The sequence below is a fragment of the Oryzias latipes genome, chromosome 19 (assembly GCF_053564925.1).
Source record: "Oryzias latipes strain Hd-rR chromosome 19, Olatipes_Hd-rR_3.1".
Taxonomy (NCBI): Eukaryota; Metazoa; Chordata; class Actinopteri; order Beloniformes; family Adrianichthyidae; genus Oryzias; species Oryzias latipes.
Window position 1 is genome coordinate 4,080,899 of NC_136255.1, and position 16,681 is coordinate 4,097,579.

General features: G+C 43.1%; 2 long non-coding RNA genes across 7 annotated transcripts; one reads left to right on the top strand and one right to left on the bottom strand.

Moving 5' to 3' along the window:
- Nucleotides 1-2,997: 2,997 nt before the first annotated feature.
- LOC144987946 (uncharacterized) lies at nucleotides 2,998-3,673 on the bottom strand. Its single transcript, XR_013651633.1, has 2 exons — nucleotides 3,277-3,673; nucleotides 2,998-3,157 (listed from the first exon to the last, which is right to left on the bottom strand). It is a non-coding gene; the product is annotated as an uncharacterized LOC144987946 (long non-coding RNA).
- Nucleotides 3,674-6,266: 2,593 nt separating this feature from the next.
- LOC105356605 (uncharacterized) lies at nucleotides 6,267-15,976 on the top strand. 6 transcript variants are annotated; one of them, XR_013651730.1, is made up of 10 exons: nucleotides 6,267-6,551; nucleotides 6,872-7,018; nucleotides 7,311-7,418; nucleotides 11,613-11,713; nucleotides 11,799-11,816; nucleotides 13,840-13,926; nucleotides 14,209-14,285; nucleotides 14,477-14,944; nucleotides 15,113-15,223; nucleotides 15,467-15,976. It is a non-coding gene; the product is annotated as an uncharacterized LOC105356605 (long non-coding RNA). The 6 variants fall into 6 exon arrangements; XR_013651727.1 differs by having other exon boundaries at nucleotides 6,271-6,551; nucleotides 15,113-15,380; XR_013651729.1 differs by having other exon boundaries at nucleotides 6,286-6,551; nucleotides 14,477-14,557; nucleotides 15,113-15,380.
- Nucleotides 15,977-16,681: the final 705 nt, after the last annotated feature.

A 16,681-nucleotide genomic window follows, 5' to 3' on the forward strand; every position in this document is an offset into this window, starting at 1 on the left:
CTATTGTTTTATAGTAAAGAGAAAATGTTTCTAAAGGAAAAATGCAGATTCTGGATGCATTTATAATCGTTTCATAATCAAGTCGTTTCCTCCTGAATCGTATTCTAATTTAATCATGAGAGAAAATGTTCATGTACATTTCTTCCACGTGCGTGCTGAGGCGACGGGTCGTAGTGCGGCTAAGTAGTGGAGAAATAGGTGAGACTCAGGCGTGTCGTGTGAATTTTTTATTTAATCCATTCCCCTAAATCCAGCAGACTGTGGAAAAAGCGCGTTAGAGCTGTTAATGTGATAAGTGTAACCCCCTTTTAGACCATGTTTTGTACACAGACAACTTGTATATAGATACAAGCAGACAGGATGATAATGGTGACACAACCAGACATAGTAGTGATGGATAAAGAACAGAGGAAAGCCGCTGCTGCAGCAGCAGGTGGAGGAACATCTAGAGGGGTGGAGGTTTGCCTTGGAAAGGAGACAAATGAGAGACAGAGGATATGTGTTAAAATGAGAAAAAAAAGCAGCCATGTTGTGGGTTCAGAGACGGGAGGCAGAGCTGGAGGAAGCAGAGATGAAGGTTTTGGGGTTCTCTTTAGGACCAGGATGGATCAGGAAGGAATCATCAGAGGAACAGATGGATGTTTTCGAGGTTATGTTGCGCAGGACGCTTACCGGACGTTTGCTCCCATCGCCATCTTGCCGGGACCCCAGGAACTAGACGGATGGGTTTGTGCCGTCACATACGGCAGAGCGCCCTCTGCTGGATAAATAAATAACTGTATCCCCCTGGCTGCAGCCTGCAGAACTGTACGTGACACAGCAGCACAGCAAAATGGAGGAACGCATCAACAAACTCTGCCGTATTCATATTCATTCATTCATTTCTTCATTTTCTATTCCGTTAAGTCACTTTCAGGGTCACGGGGCTGCTGGAGCCTATCCCCCACATGTGGGGGAAGGCAGGGGGACACCCTGGACAGGTCACCAGTCTGTCGCAGGGTAGAATGTCCTCAATCACACACCTATTCATTCTCACACCTATGGACAATTTAGAGTTGCCAATTAACCTATGAAGCATGTTTTTGGACGGTGGGAGGAAGCCGGAGATCCCGGAAAAAACCCACGCATGCACGGGGAGAACATGCAAACTCCAGACAGAAAGATCCCTCATTGATGTTGTTTTTCATGTCCCCCAGCCGGGACTTGAACCGGGGGAGGGCCTGTATTCATACTGAAAAACTTTTTTACCTATTTTTTCTTTAATTTTTTATATTTGAATATTTGTGTTTTCTACACTTTATACCACATTTATGGAGCTGAAGGAGCAATGATATTTAATTTTAAAGAGTATTTCAATGTTTAGATGACTAAAGATTGTGAGAAGCACTTCCTGTTTTCTCCTAGAACAGCACATGAAGTCAGAACGACAGACAACTAAAAGAGAGCTATGATCCCTTGTGCTATCCTATGGGGTCAAGATGAACATTGACGTGTTATTCCTAATATGACAAAGGTGAGAAAAGATGGAGAGGATTTCATGTCATTCCTGGAATCCAGTGAATATCACAAATCATTGAAGAAAAAAGTTTCAGGCTCCCAATTGGAAAAACTCTAAGTGCCATTCTGTAAACCAGATTATCAACAGCTTTAATTCTTTTCCTAAAAACATCGTTCTTTGGTCCAAACCTAAAACACAATTTGCAGTTCAGGCACAATTAGCAAAACTCTGAGTCTAAGCTTTGCAAGATGCATGATATATTCTCACTTTTAAATGGCCTTCATCATGCAAAAGCAACTTTGTTTTAGCTTTCCTAATCCACGAAAGCGAGTGGGTCCTCACATTGTGATGTCACAAAGTGAGGAACAGCCCCTTCCAGGAAGGGCTGCCAGCACCGCCCCCAGACTAACACACACAGGCCGACTTTCAGGTAGCAATAATCGGCTAAACGCTCTCATGTCACATGCACATCCATCTTTGCAAAAGTTTGGATGTTGTCTGTTTACGTAGACGAGATGCAGACACAGTTGGCGTCATGAAATGGGCGGCACCCACAAGGAGCGAAAGGCTAAAGAATAGCATGGTATAGGCCCTTTCAAACATGGTTGCTATTCATACTAATGTACAATATGCAAAAACTTAACACAAATTGGCAAAACGGCTTCTATTACCATTAACACAGTACTGATCAAAGGCAGGGCAGTCCTGGAAATATTGAGCAGCTTTTCAAAGATGGATAACGGAGCAAAGCAAGTCAGACCAAGACCTGGGGCCTCATTTATAAAACTTTGCGTAGGATTTGCGTCAGAAGTGGCGTACGGATGAAACATAGGACGTGCGTACGCACAGAAATATTCGGATTTATAAAACCGTGCGCACGCACATCCTACGCATCTTTCCCTTAATAAATCACAACCAATTCTAAATGCAGCGCAGCTTTTGCGGCTTCATGACACGCCCATAGTTGCCCATAAATAGTCTGTGAAACGCCCACATATGAATATTCATTGATTGCGAAACCATGGCAAACACAGAGAGGAAATCAAAAAAACGTAACTTCACTCAATGTGAAGTAGAAGTTATCGTTGACGAGGTGGAAAAGAGGAGAAAAGTGTTGTTTGGAGGGCACAGTGTGGGCCTTACTAATGCCAAAAAGGCACGTGAGTGGCAAACGGTGGCAGACGCCGTAAAGCTGTAGCCTCACAACCTCGGACCGTGGCCGAAATAAAAAAGAAATGGTCGGACATCAAAGTCGAGGCGAAAAGATGTGTAGCGCTCCATCGCCAGAGTGTGTCTGCCACGGGTGGTGGGGGGGGGGACAACGGAGCTGACCCCTCTTGATGAGAGACTGGCGGCAATAATTGGGGAAACCCTTTAAATGGAGTGGTGACTGAGGCGCAGGGGGAACACCGACGCGCCAGATGCACCGGGTGACACGGGTTAGAGAAATAATAAAAATGAATGAATGCAGTCAAGACACATGTATGCAGGCTACACAATTACAGATTATTAATATAGAACAATTTTATTTTAGTTGCTGGGTGTTCCAGCGGGGCCAGTGGTTACGATGCTGCAGCTGAGCAGCCGTCTGGCCCCAGCGTCTCCACGGCACGCGGCTCTCAACCCTCCAGCAGTGGACGTGTCCTCACCGATGTAGTCCTTGAATGCAGAGGGAAGTCAGTAGTTCAGAGAGGTGGTCAAGGAGTTGGGTGAAATCAAGACTGACTGAAATAAACTGCACGATGAGGGAATTCTTGAATAAATAATATTTTCCACACCTTTTGTTGTTCTTTACAAGCGACGCATCACTTCCAAACGCTGGCTCACAGCAGCAGCATTTGGCTCAAATGCGTGGGGATGGGGTTCAAGGTCGGGCCCAACACAGCAATCGGCGCCAGGGGGGTAGAGGCACGTTTTTAAGCTGTGCCACATTGTGTAGCACATCACATGCCAGCACGATTTGGCACACACTGTCACTTTCACGTGTTTCTTCCATCTGCCGACGGTGTCGCCGTTTCTCATTTCACCCGTTTTTGTGCGTACGCCTGGGTCAGAGCTTGCGTGAAGGACCGCACATTTTCCCGTCAAGTTTGCTTTTTATAAATATCAACTATTGCGTAGAGAGTGGCGTACGCCGTCTTTTGTGCGTACGCAACGTTTATAAATGAGGCCCCTGGTCTTAAGATCTTCATTGATTTTAACACAAAAATATCTGACAGGAACCAAAGCCACAGAAAAATGATGAGCTGCAGAGTGACATCAGTTTGAAGCACAATGACTGTGGTAAATGCTTGAAGCCAAGAACACAGACGATCCTGGACTATGTGCATTTTTTACTCATTCTTCTTCCTGTCACTGTTTCTTTTCCCACAGCTTCATCTGCTGGATGATGAGGCTGCACCTTTAAAAACTGAGAAGATGACGGGGAAAAGCCCGGAGGTTTGAGCAGCAACGCCTGACAGGTTTTGTTGGTCTGTTTTTCATTTCCTGAGACTTCAGAGAAAAGTTTCCTCCTGCATTAAGACCAGAATCCTATCTGAAAACTGCTCTTGGACTTGTTAACTTGCTGGCCTTGGCTCCTGTTCTGATGTCGCTCCATTGGTTTCTGTGGTCCAGAGGCTTTCGGAGTTTTCTGCCCTGTCACTGCGAGCAGCAGCGGCTCGGCGGGAGACGGGTCAGAAACACAATAATGCAAAGACAGAAACAGCTGATCCCCAGCATAAATGAGAGCCTCCAGGCTTTCCCTCTGTCCGTACTGCACCGCCACAAACACAGGGGAGATGCCATGGTTGTCCAGAACCTCCCGGTTACTGACCTTCACCAGGATGGACACAATTTGGCCGTGACCCTGGAGGAGAGACGGTGCATTTACAGCTGTTTGTGTGTGGACGCCGTGTGTGTCCTGTTCACCTCTGCGCCCTTAGACACCAGCAGGTCAACCACGTCCATGTGCCCCCTGTCTACAGCTGAGGGAATTACACCTTTGCTACAAAAACAGCAGACAGCACCTGTCAGCGGCAGGTAGCAGCTTCACCTGCATACAGAGGACAGGACAAGTCATCTGGTGATGTCGGCGTGGGCTTTCAGGAGGAGGCGGACCACTCCCCCATGCCCCTGCTGCGCTGCCAGGTAACAAGCAGACTCCCCCTGGTGGGTTTGAGCGTTCACCAAAGCTGGAACTCTTTTGCAGGAGCGGGCTGTGGTAGGGAACCAAGATGGAAACATGAGTACGGCGAGGCTTGATGGGATCGGCGGCTGCACTTCTAGGGACGTTTAAATGTCGACATAACACAGAAACAAATGCAGAGAGACATTTAGACAATGAAAAACAAGCAGAAATGAGAAAACTCTCTGAAAAGTGGGGCTTATTTTTGAAACTTTAACTTGACCACTGTAACAGTGTTTTTACAGGACTACCAAAAAATAATAATAATAATAAAATCAATCAGGAAACTGCAGCTTATTCAGAACTCCACTGCTCGGGTTCTCACACATCAGTCCAGTTCTGAGGCCTTTGCACTGGCTGCCAGAGGATAGACTTTAAAGTTCTGTTGCTGGTTTATAAGGCTTTGAATGGTTTAGCACCAAAATTCGTGATGTATTGACTTTCTGGTCATCTGGATCCAGTTTTGACTCAGTCCCTAGAGTCAAAACCAAAAATGGAGATCTGGAACAGACTTCCAGAAAGCCTTAGATCAGCTGAAACACTCTGTATTAAATCTGGGTTAGACACCCATCTGTTCTCAGCTGCACCTGATTGGTTTGTATTCAAAAGTTTACAACCGCACTGTTTATCTATGCTTAATCTAAGTTCTGTTCTTTTTGATGTTCTTTCAATCTCATTTAAATCACACTTCTGTTGAATGTTTCTTTTAATGTTTTATGTACAGCAATTGCCTTTGTGTGTTCATGAAATGTGCTTGCCTCGTCTAAAAGGGTCTTTTTTTTTATTATTCTTTTACAACTCAATAAGTGTTTTCTTGACTCTTTTAGTCAGACGCCAACATCAGCCTTTCATCCAAGGATGAGGAAATGGACAGGTGAGTCTGACAGATCCTGCAGTCTCTGTGGTGGGAGGAGCCAGAATCACTTTATTTAGAGGTGTTTATCATCCTAACTATAAAGGCGGTTTAAAAATCTGTAGGAGACGCTGGTTCAACCACCATCACAGCTTTAATCAATGAAGAAAACTAAGTTCTTCCTTCTTACCGTGCAGGGCAGCCAGGATTTCTCGCATGCACGCACTGCGGCCGCCTCGTGCAGAGCAGTGGAGCATGGATAGATGGATGGATGGATGGATGGATGGATGGATGGATGGATGGATGGATGGATGGATGGATGGATGGATGGGTGGAATAAGACACCCACAGTGTAGAAACGAGCACTACTGCAGGTCTGTCATTCCCACCGCTATCAGACTGCACAACTCTGTATTATCAGGTCATCAAAAATGTGCACATATATAAATGTACCTATTTACTGATTTGTTTGATCTGATATCTGGTGATTTGCAATTGTACTATCACTTTTTTTTCCTTTGGGCTTCCTTGACGAGTAAATTTCTCCCTGAGAGATAAATAAAGTTCCATTCAATTTCTTAATCAAAGCAACAAATTAATTTTCTATTTTTTATTTAATTTAACTTAATTTTGAAAGAGAAAACAATTCCTTCTAACTGTGACCCAGGTTAAAATACCCTTGAAAATACATAATAAAAAAAATATATTTGTATTTTAATATATTAAAATAGAAGAAAAACATAAATGGGAAATTGTTCAAAATGTCATTTCATATTTGTTCTCTTTTATTTTGAAAAGGTATGCAGTCTCTGGGTGACGTGATCCACGTGACCGACAACAGCCAATCAGGTTGTTGCAGATGTGAGAGCTTTCCTGTACGGTAGCAGAGCAGCCATTATGCAGTTTATCAAAGGAGGGAGAAGATGAGATGATCAGAGATCGATAAAAGTTTGGTTTTTGTTCATTTTACTCGGTGGTGAAGTTGGGTTTTGCCTGGAAAAAAAAGTCTATTTTCATGTACTCAACGGGACTTGGTGAGTGTGTTAAAAAAAAATTTTTTTTGCATAAATTTCATATTTAACAATGTTTTATTAGTAAATGTCGTTAAAATAGCAGACTAATGCAGTGAATTCATGTTTTATGATTTATTAGTCAAGTTGTAGATGTTTTGGCGCGTTAGTGTAGGCCTCGCGCGGACATCCATCCAACCGCCACGTGATGCGTAACTTGAAATAGTTCCGTTTAAAAAATTAAATTAAAAAGGCGACATTATTTTTATTTATTCGTACTGACTGCCTGATGTTTTATTTTGCTTATTTGAGTGTATTTTATGTTTGTCTGATGGGCCATGAAGGTTGGGCCGAAGAAAGCGGATTGTTTTCTGAGATCCATGAGCGGAAGAAACAAGATGGCGAACCAACCCTGAACCATGAAAGTGATCCTAGCGAAGGACCAAGCGCCCTCTGCTGGACACTGGACAACCCTTTCTCTGCTGGAACTGGTAGGAATGGAAGCGTTTCTGTAGCATAATTGAAAAATATAAGTCAATACCAGAAATGCTGTTTTTTTTCTTTTAAAATGGCTTAATTCAAATATATATCTGGTGTGTCAGAAGATTCATAATCCCTGTTGTAAAAGTAAAACATGTTAAAGCGGCCTTTGAGCTCTCATTAGTTTCCTCAGCTGTAATAAAGAAAAACAGGAAAGCATTTAGTTGAATTCTTTATAGCTTCAACCAAATGTTTTCCCTAATGTTTAAGTGCCTTACAGGTGAAGTTACACCTTTCCGCCAGCAGGTGGCGTTTGAGTCTGTGAGGCGGTATGGAGACGTTAGCCAGCATCAAAATGGCAGAAGGACCAGAGTCATCGTCTGTCGACTTTGTTGCTCTCCAGTCTTACAGGTTGGTAAGGCAGTGAGATACGCAAAATGGATTATAGAAATATAAATATTCAACACATTTAATTGAGAGGTATCACTTTAGTGAACAAATACTGCACTATTATTTAGGGGTTTAACAGTACACTAATCCCCCAAGTATTGTTTACGCGTTTAAGATGCCATCCAAACGCCCTTCATCATCTCCAGCTTGTGGAAATGAACCCAAACGACAGAAAAAGGTTCTGACTCTGCAAGGGCTCAGGGAGTTTAAAACGGCGTCAATTATTCACAGATTTTCGTTATTGGGGGGGCGGCTGTGGTTCACATTAGGGCTGGGCGATATTGGATTTTTCATATCACGATATTGTTTTTTTCATATTGTGCGATAACGATATTAAAAACGATATCAAATAACTATATTTTCCAAAGTAATCTTTATTGCACACAGTTTTAAAAGACCACAAATAAATTCAAATGTTTGAACTTTCAAGTTTAACAGAAAAATAGACAAAAAATTGACACACAATTATGTCAATATAAAAAAAAAGTGCAATAAACTAAAAAAAAAACTCCCAAGAAACTCCTCAGTTTCTTTAAAATGCTCTTCAAGAAATTAAAGAAAACTTAAAACAAAAATGTTCTTATTTAAATACTTTGTGCAACTTCGAATAGCTTTCAAAGACAAGTCAAAAAAGAACAACAGATCAACTTAAATGGCCTCCTATTCTGTGAGGCAACAAATAGGCACCATGGTCAGTGTGATTTCTGCTAAATGAACAAAAGCCTACAGATTGCGGGCAAGGAAGACAAGTGTATCAACCATTTCAGGTTTTAAAGCTGCCCTTTGACAGGTTACAATATTACCCCCTGTACTAAATACCCTCTCAGATGGGGTGCTGGTCGCAGGGATACACAAATAGCGCTTTACCAGGTAGCTAATCCTCGGGAAACTTTTCTCATGGATTTTCCACCACTGTAGTGGGTCCATTTCACTGTCTGGATCTGGTGCCAGCAGGTAGTTTTTGAGCTCCTTTTCAACTTTTTCTTTGTCAGTGAGTCCTTCACTGGGGTGCGATTTCTTAAAAAAGCTGCCCAATGCTTTTTTCGGTTTCTTCTGTGTTGGTAGCATTGTTGCAGCTCTTCCCTCTTCTGCTCCTTCCGTTCTGGCTGAGGTAGACAGCTCCTCGTTTTGAGCCATCATCTCAGACACTGCTCTCAGTTTGACAGCATCCACCTTTTCTGCATCAATATTGCAGCTTGAAGCGTGGATCTACCAGGGTTGCGATATCAAGCAGTTCGTTAGTAACCTGGTCATTGTACTTTTCATCAAGGTATGCCATTACTGCCATCTTTATGTCCTTTGTGAGCTGTGTCTCATCATCAGATGGTTTCAGAATCTGTGTTCTGAAAAGATGAAGCATCGGCTTGAGGTATGACTCGGTCACATAACAGTCTCCAGAAAGTGAATCTGTGAATTCCATCAGTGGATTCAGGGCCACATGCAGAGACTCCAACACATCCATGTCTTGCCAGGAGGGAACCAAGTGCCTGGTCTTTTTATCTGCACTGAGGACCTGAGTAATGGCTTTATGTTGCTCCAGAATCCTTTCAATCATTTTTTGGCATGAACCCCATCTGGTGGGTGATTCTGTCACCAACTTGTGCTGGTGTAGGTGAAACTCATCTTGAGCAACAGCCATGTCTCTCTTCTTCTTCCAAGAGAAACTGAAGGCAGCCACCACTTTCTTACACACACCCACCGCTCGCTCCACCCGTTTGTCTTTTCCGACTCTCTCTGTGGATTAAAGGTAAATAACAGAAGCAAAATTAAACTCAGAATTTAAATTTCTGTAAAGTGATAAATAAAATTCACAGTTCTTAAATTATTCTTATTTAATTTGGCACAAAACCTAATTTTGTGCCAAAAACGTAACACATTTTAAATTTTGCCAATATTTAGATCTTATTTTTTTAATGTTTACTTAAGAGTTGATAATGAGTGATAAGCAACAACATTATCACCAGTTTAATTTTTTCAACTTGTCTTCATTAATTGTTAACCTTTGTTTTGCTGAAATGATTTAATTAAGTGTAGGAAAGGGGATGATGTGCTGCATTAAATTTGGATCCTGGTGAAATCCAAGAACATTTATCAACTTGATTTACACCCGAGAACGACTGAATAAATGAGTACCAACTAGGGTTGGGCGATGTCCCCTAATTTGGCCGTTGACGATGTTTGCTGTCAACCATCGGGATGGACGATGACATCGTCGGGGGGGGGGTATTTTTACATTTTTCGTTCTTATATAACTGCTATTCGTTATTTTGCTTTTTTCATTTTATTTCCCAACTAATGGTTAATCCGCGATGATCCAGTATAAACTGAGGGAAATGACTTAAACAGAAAAAGTAATAAATAAAATAGAAAAGAAGTAGTCCGCTCCCGCACTTGACTAGTGAAGTGGACCGGCGGAGCGCGGAGTTACAGCTTTGTGTTTGATGGGAAGGGGGGGGGGGGGGGGGTACATGAGCGGTATGTGTGGGAGATTTAAGACTGCGATCCGTCCCGCAGCTCTAGGGGAACTAGCTACCGAACTCAGAACCGGGTCTAAGTGTGTGTCTGAGCAGAGCTCGGATCGTCAGCAGACACAGCGGTTTGAGCATCAAAGCAGAAATGTCGCTCAGTCCTCAGAAAACATTCAAACAATCACGTGGATTTGTGTTTCCAGTCATGTCCCGACTAAATAAAGGCTGATGTTATTCACAGGATTCAGCGCCACCCAAAGCTAATGTTGTTAGCCCGTGTTAGCATACTGCTAATCCTGGCTCCGTTCAGAAAAAGCTCTGACCACACGGATTAAAATTCAAATGATGAGCGAACAGGTGTTTCATAATAACCGTAACATTATTAAAAGCACGTTTAGAAGATCATCTCGTATTTTACCAAGCTGACATGTCAATGTATATAGCCGCCCGGCGCTGTTTAACATTGTTTTGTATTGAATTGTTACATTCAATAAAGTTTGGAAAAAAAGCAGCTCGGCGGAAGTTGTATCCCCTTCCGGTTTTCAAACTGCGCATGTGCGAATGATTTATTCCGACCGAAATTGTGACCTTAGTGAACGTTTTTATATTCTGAAAACATTTTTCTGGGCCCATGAACACGGTTGGATTCTAATCCGACCATTGATCCCATCAAGATATTTTGTACATGTAACCGCGGCTTATGGTGTCGACGCGCAACGTGGCGGGGGCGGGGGATCACGATAGTGGTGTCTCCATCGGGATGTCAGTCACCCATCACGATGGACGATGATATCGTCCATCGGCACAACCCTAGTACCAACACCAACAAAAAAAAAATGTTTTTGTCATTAGTTTGTAAATGTAGATTTAAACATCACATTATATGTAAAGGGGGTTAAAAAAACCACACAAATAGGATTGGTATTCTGCTCTGCAACTTACCAACTGCTGAGTGAAGACGATGTCCAAAGCATTGCAGCCGGGTCCAGTTGTTGAGTGATGTGGCCTTCACTATATTTGTCCCACTGTCGGTTGTGATGCAGACTTGTTTGTCTTCACTCAGTCCCCAAGATTCAAGTGCGTCTGACAGGCCCAAAGCAATGGCTTCACCCGTGTGGTCCACAGGAAAGTAGGCAGTTTGAAGACATCTGCTCTTCAAATTCCAGTCTTGGTCAATGTAGTGAGCAGTGAGGCTAAGATAAGGTTCCGACGTGCGACTTGACCACAAGTCAGATGTGGTAGCGAAGTATGACACATTTTGGAGCTCCGTCTCGACAATCTCTCGGCACTCAGAATAAAGCTTTGGCAGGGCGGTCTGAGAGAAGTGTTTACGTCCAGGTAGTTTGTAACGAGGGTCAACTACCTTAATTAGCCGCTTGAATCCGTCATTTTCGACTGTGTTTATTGGTAGCATGTCTTTGGCCAGACAGTAGGCTACAGAATTTGTGATGTCGCAATGTCTTTTCGATTTTTTGTCGTATGGCGTTACATTGGAAAATGCCGAATGTAAAGACTGCTGCTGCAGCGCAGGTCTTACCGTTGTTTTTGAAGTCTGGCATTGAGCATGCTCGAGGGGGTGGTGCTGATTTAAGTGAGAAAAAAGGTTGGTGGTATTTCCACATTTATTAGGAACGTATCTTTGGCACAATTTGCAGTAGACGTTACTTTGACTTTTATCCGACTTTAGATAACCGAAGAACTGGACCGTGGACTGTCTCCTCTGGCATCCTCAGCCCTACCAGGCTGAGGAAAGGGAGGACTGTGCTGCAGCACAACTGCCAGACTAAGGTGAGCTCCCACCGTGGTTGGGTCAGCGTATCCGTGAGGATTGTTCAGAACTTTCTGACTGCAGCTTTTCCCTCTTTTCTTTTAGGGAGGATTTTCAGGGTGGGTGAGTGATGTTCATCAGAGCAGAAGCTGGATTCTGACATTCAGAGTGTGACACTGTAATTGGTCATTAAGAATCGTAAATGATGGAAACCCTATCGGTGCAGACGTGTCACTTCCTGTATGTATGTGCAGTGAAGTCAACAAGTATTTGATCACCCTGTGATTTAGCAAGTTCTCCCACGTAGAAAACATGGAGCGGTCTAAAATTTTCATCATAGGTGCATTTTCACAGAGAGACAGAATCTGAAGAAACATTCAGAAATCATGTTGTACGATTTTTTTTAAACAATTTATTTGTATATTACTGTGACAAATAAGAATTTGATCACTTGATTCTCAGATAGACCAGCAAAGACCTGCTGTTCTGCTTTGAAATAGTCCAACTCCACTCTGCTCATGATTCTAAATTAGTGGCACTTGTTTGAAGTGGTTAGCTTGCATAAAGGCACCTGTGCCCCCCCACAATCAGTCAGAAGTCTAACTGCCAACATGGGCAAAACCAAAGAGCTGTCAAAAGACACAAGAGACAAAATTGTAGACCTTCACAAAGCTGGAAGTGGCTACGGGGCAATTGCCAAGCAGCTTGGTGAGAAAAGAACAACTGTTGGAGCAATTGTCCGAAAATGGAAGAGGCTAATGATGACTGTCAATGTCCCTCGGACTGGGGCCCCTCACAAGATCTCCCCTCGTGGGGTATCGATGATGCTAACGAAGGTGAAGAATCAGCCCAGGACTACACGGGAGGAGCTGGTCAATGACCTGAAGAGAGCTGGGACCACCGTTACCAAGGCTACTATAAGTAATACATTCAAACGTCATGGTTTAAAATAATGTATCGCACGGAAGGTTCCCCGTCTGAATGACCATCTTGATGATCCAGAAGAGTCATGGGAGAAAGTCTTGTGGTCAGATGAGACCAACATAGAACCTTTTGGTCTTAACTCCACTCGGCGTGTTTGGAGGAGGAAGGAGGAGCATCATCCCAAGAACACCATACCTACAGTGAAGCACGGGGGTGGAAGCATCATGCTCTGGGGGGGTGTTTTTCTGCACAGGGGACAGGACGACTGCACTGTATTAAGGAGAGGATGAACGGAGCTCTGTATTGTGAGATTTTGGGCAAAAACCTCCTAATCTCTGTCAGAGCGTTGAAGATGGGTCGTGGCTGGGTCTTTCAGCATGACAATGACCCGAAGCACACAGCCAAGAAAACCAAGGAGTGGCTCCTTAAGAAGCATATCCTGGTTCTGGAGTGGCCTAGCCAGTCTCCAGACCTAAATCCAATAGAGAATCTTTGGAGGGAGCAGAAACTCCGTGTTGCTCAGCGACAGCCTGACAGATCTGGAGAAGATCTGTATGGAGGAGTGGGCCAGAATCCCTGCTGCAGTGTGTAGAAACCTAATGAAGAACTACAGGAACCGTTTGACCTCTGGAATTTTTAACAAAGGCTTCTGTACCAAATATTAAAGTTGTTTCACTCAAGTGATCAAATACTTATTTGTCACAGTAATATACAAATAAATTGTTTTAAAAAACTGTACAACTTGATTTCTGAATGTTTCTTCAGATTCTGTCTCTCACTGTGGAAATGCACCCATGATGAAAATATTAGACCCCTCCATGTTTTCTAAGTGGGAGAACTTGCTAAATCACAGGGTGATCAAAGACTTATTGACCTCACTGTTTGTGCAGTGAAGGTCAATCCAAACTGTCATCTGTACTATGAAGATGACTGGGTTCTACTTACTCACTGGTTTAACTAAATGGGTCCAGGTGGTTTTTTCTTTTCAGAACCAAATTGCTTTTTTATGTCCTTCTGCAGTTCTAGACTGAAAGACCAGAGTTTTTTAGTGATTCTTCTTTCTATTTACACTTCGAGTGAACATTTGACCCCCACCATGAATGTCAAAACCCACCACAATCTGCACTCACATTGTACCTGATAAAAATGAATTTTGGGCTTAGTGAACGACCCATGTTCATGGATTGATGGCCATTCTTTTTTCTGTCGTATGGCTCTGCAGGACGGGGAGGTCCTAGGGGTCCACAGGAGCCACAAATATCCAGGGATTTCTTTTGGAGTCCCTGCAGATGTTGTCCTCCAGTTCCTGGTAGGTTTGTCTCGTCAGCCACAGCCTTCTCTCAGCTGGAAAATATGTAACGTGATGCCTTCATGGTCATTGCTGCTGGTTCGGTTGAAGACCAAAGACCATTTACTGATTTTTGTGTGGATATGCAGATGAAAGTGTGTCATGAACACAAAGCACAACAACTTCTTGTACTTTTTCCACAACAATTGAAGATGTTCAGTAAATCCAGACAGCCGTGGCCACAGTTATCTCTTCATTCTTTGCTAGAAACTCCTCTGATCTGAACTTTGTCTGTCTCTGCAGAATTCTACACCAGCAGACGCTTCTCAACCGTGACCTTCTGCTCTGGCCTCCTTGTTCCGGTCCCTCCAGCCCGCATGGTGGAGCCATTCATTATAAATCAACTAAATGTTAAAGACTATAAAACAAACATATATTCATATTGTAATCCATCAAAATTCTTCTTTTAAAGTAATAGATAAAACCTAAATCAGGTGTTAAAGGTGTTAAATACGGTTCAGTTTAAACCAATATTTGTGGCATCCTTAATAATTTGTGCATCTTTTTCCAGTCGCATGGAGGAGAGCAATAGTCCCATGGCCCCCCTGGACCAAACACACGGCTGCCAGCAGCTCCAGCACCAGTTCGCCTGGTGAGCACTAAGACCCAGGGGAACACTTCACCTCTGCGTCTGCCCCCACGACCCGGTTCTGAAGAAGATGGATCGTTCAGAACTTTCTGACTGCAGCTTTTCCCTATTTTCTCTTGTTACTATGGTGATTGATGTTCATCAGAGCAGAAGCTGGATTCTGACATTCAGAGTATAAGAAGATAATATTAACTGTAATAAATAAGTGTATTAATAGCTATCCATTTAGAGCAACAGGAAAATGGATTTGTTTCCATTGCTCTCATAGATTGTCATAACCCCCCCCTCAAGTCAGCTGAGCAGAGGGTCCTTGTTTTTGCTGGAATAGGGATTACCAGACATGGTTGAGGCCACAATGCCAGCGGTGGTGTTCATATCATGTGTCTGGAGGTAAGTGCCTGAACCTCTGGTCCCTGAGCTGAAGGCTGGCTGGAGGGGGAGGTTCTGGGCTTTACTGAGGGAGTGGGAGCTGTAGATGTCCAGCAGAGATCTTCTCTGGTGTAGTAGGTGGTGTCAAGGATCTTCTAAATCTGCATTGTCTTCATCCCCCTCCCACAGATCCCCCTCCCTATCTTAAGTTTTGCAGCGGTGCGGCCAGGGGAGGCAGTCCTAGTTTTCGGGAGCCCTTCTGGATTGCCATGGACTGTCACCCCTGACATCATCAGCCTGGTAAGGAGGAGGAGGAGGGCCACCATGCTGCAGCACAGCTGCCTTACAACTGTGAGCCCCCCAATCCATGAAAACCAGCGGGCTGTCATACACATGCAAAAATGGAGCTGCAAAAGTAACTTTTTATTTTCAAAAATCGTTCTTTAGTGAGCCAAAGGTAATTAATTATCATATTTCTGCATGTAGACTATAGAATAGCATGAAATGTCCTTTAAATCTGCTGTCCCCTCTGTCTCTGTTCAGTTGGAACCTTCCAGGAGGGGGGTGGCGGTCGCCAGCGTGTCCGTGAGGATCCTTCAGGACTTTCTGACTGCAGCTTCTCCCTGACTAACCAACTCTAATCCTAACCCAACCTCTAACCCTAAATCCTAAACCTTACCTGCCCCACCCCCCTCTGACCCCTGTAGTAGGGGGTGTCAAAGATCTGCTCAAATCTGCGTTGACTGACACATCACCTGACCTCATCTTAACCCTAACCTCCACCAAACCAAACCCCCCACCCCAGCCATAGCATGGCCTCCACCCATCCCTGACCTGAAACTAATCCTAACCCCAACCCAAGTGACCCCCCCCCCCCACCCCTAATCCTAGTTGGGTTTTATTTATGTTGTAAATGTTCATTTTTATCACATGTATTAAACTGCCCCACTATGTGTGTGTTTGTGTGTATAAATGTGTTGTTGCCTCTCATAGTTCCATCAAATGTCTAAATGTGTAACATCACAAAAAGTTAATAAAGGTTTTATTGTTTCATTCTGTAGATTTATTGTATGAATTTATCAACAGTTTACATGAAGTCTTTATTAAAACTATTGCTATAAAGAAAATCAACTTTACTGCTTTTGATCAAAAGAAAAGTGATCTTCCAGAGTTCAGCGTCTGACTGCTTCTGGAAAAGAAACTCTTCCTCATCTGGTGGTCCTGCTCTTTATGCTCCACAGCTCCTGCCTGAGGGGTTTGGAGTCCTATACTGTTCATAATTAAATAAATAAATATGACGTCATGCAAATACACAACCAATAAATCTCTCATAAATATATAAAAAGATTATGAAATTGTGAAAAACCTGCACACTGATTTTAAATTAGCCATTGTATTATTCAATATATTTCATTTTGCTTTAAAAAACATGTTCATTATTTTAAAATATTCATTTTTAATCATGTGGAATATATTATAATTTTACATCTTTTTTCAGAACCTCGGATTTCAAAATCAATATTTTCCAAAGTAGCTTTGTTTTTATTTCATGTTGCTGTTTTTCACAATGGCTGATTTATTTCATGAAGAGCTTTTTCAGCAGAATGGGTCTTTCTGTCAATCAGTGAAAGTGGGCGGGATCTAAACGCTCATTTGCTGATCCATGGAAATCGACTCTTATTCCTCGATACCCGCTTAGCGGTGTGACGGAGAGATGACATATTTCAGCGACATCTGCGCGGCTTTGCTGACATTAGA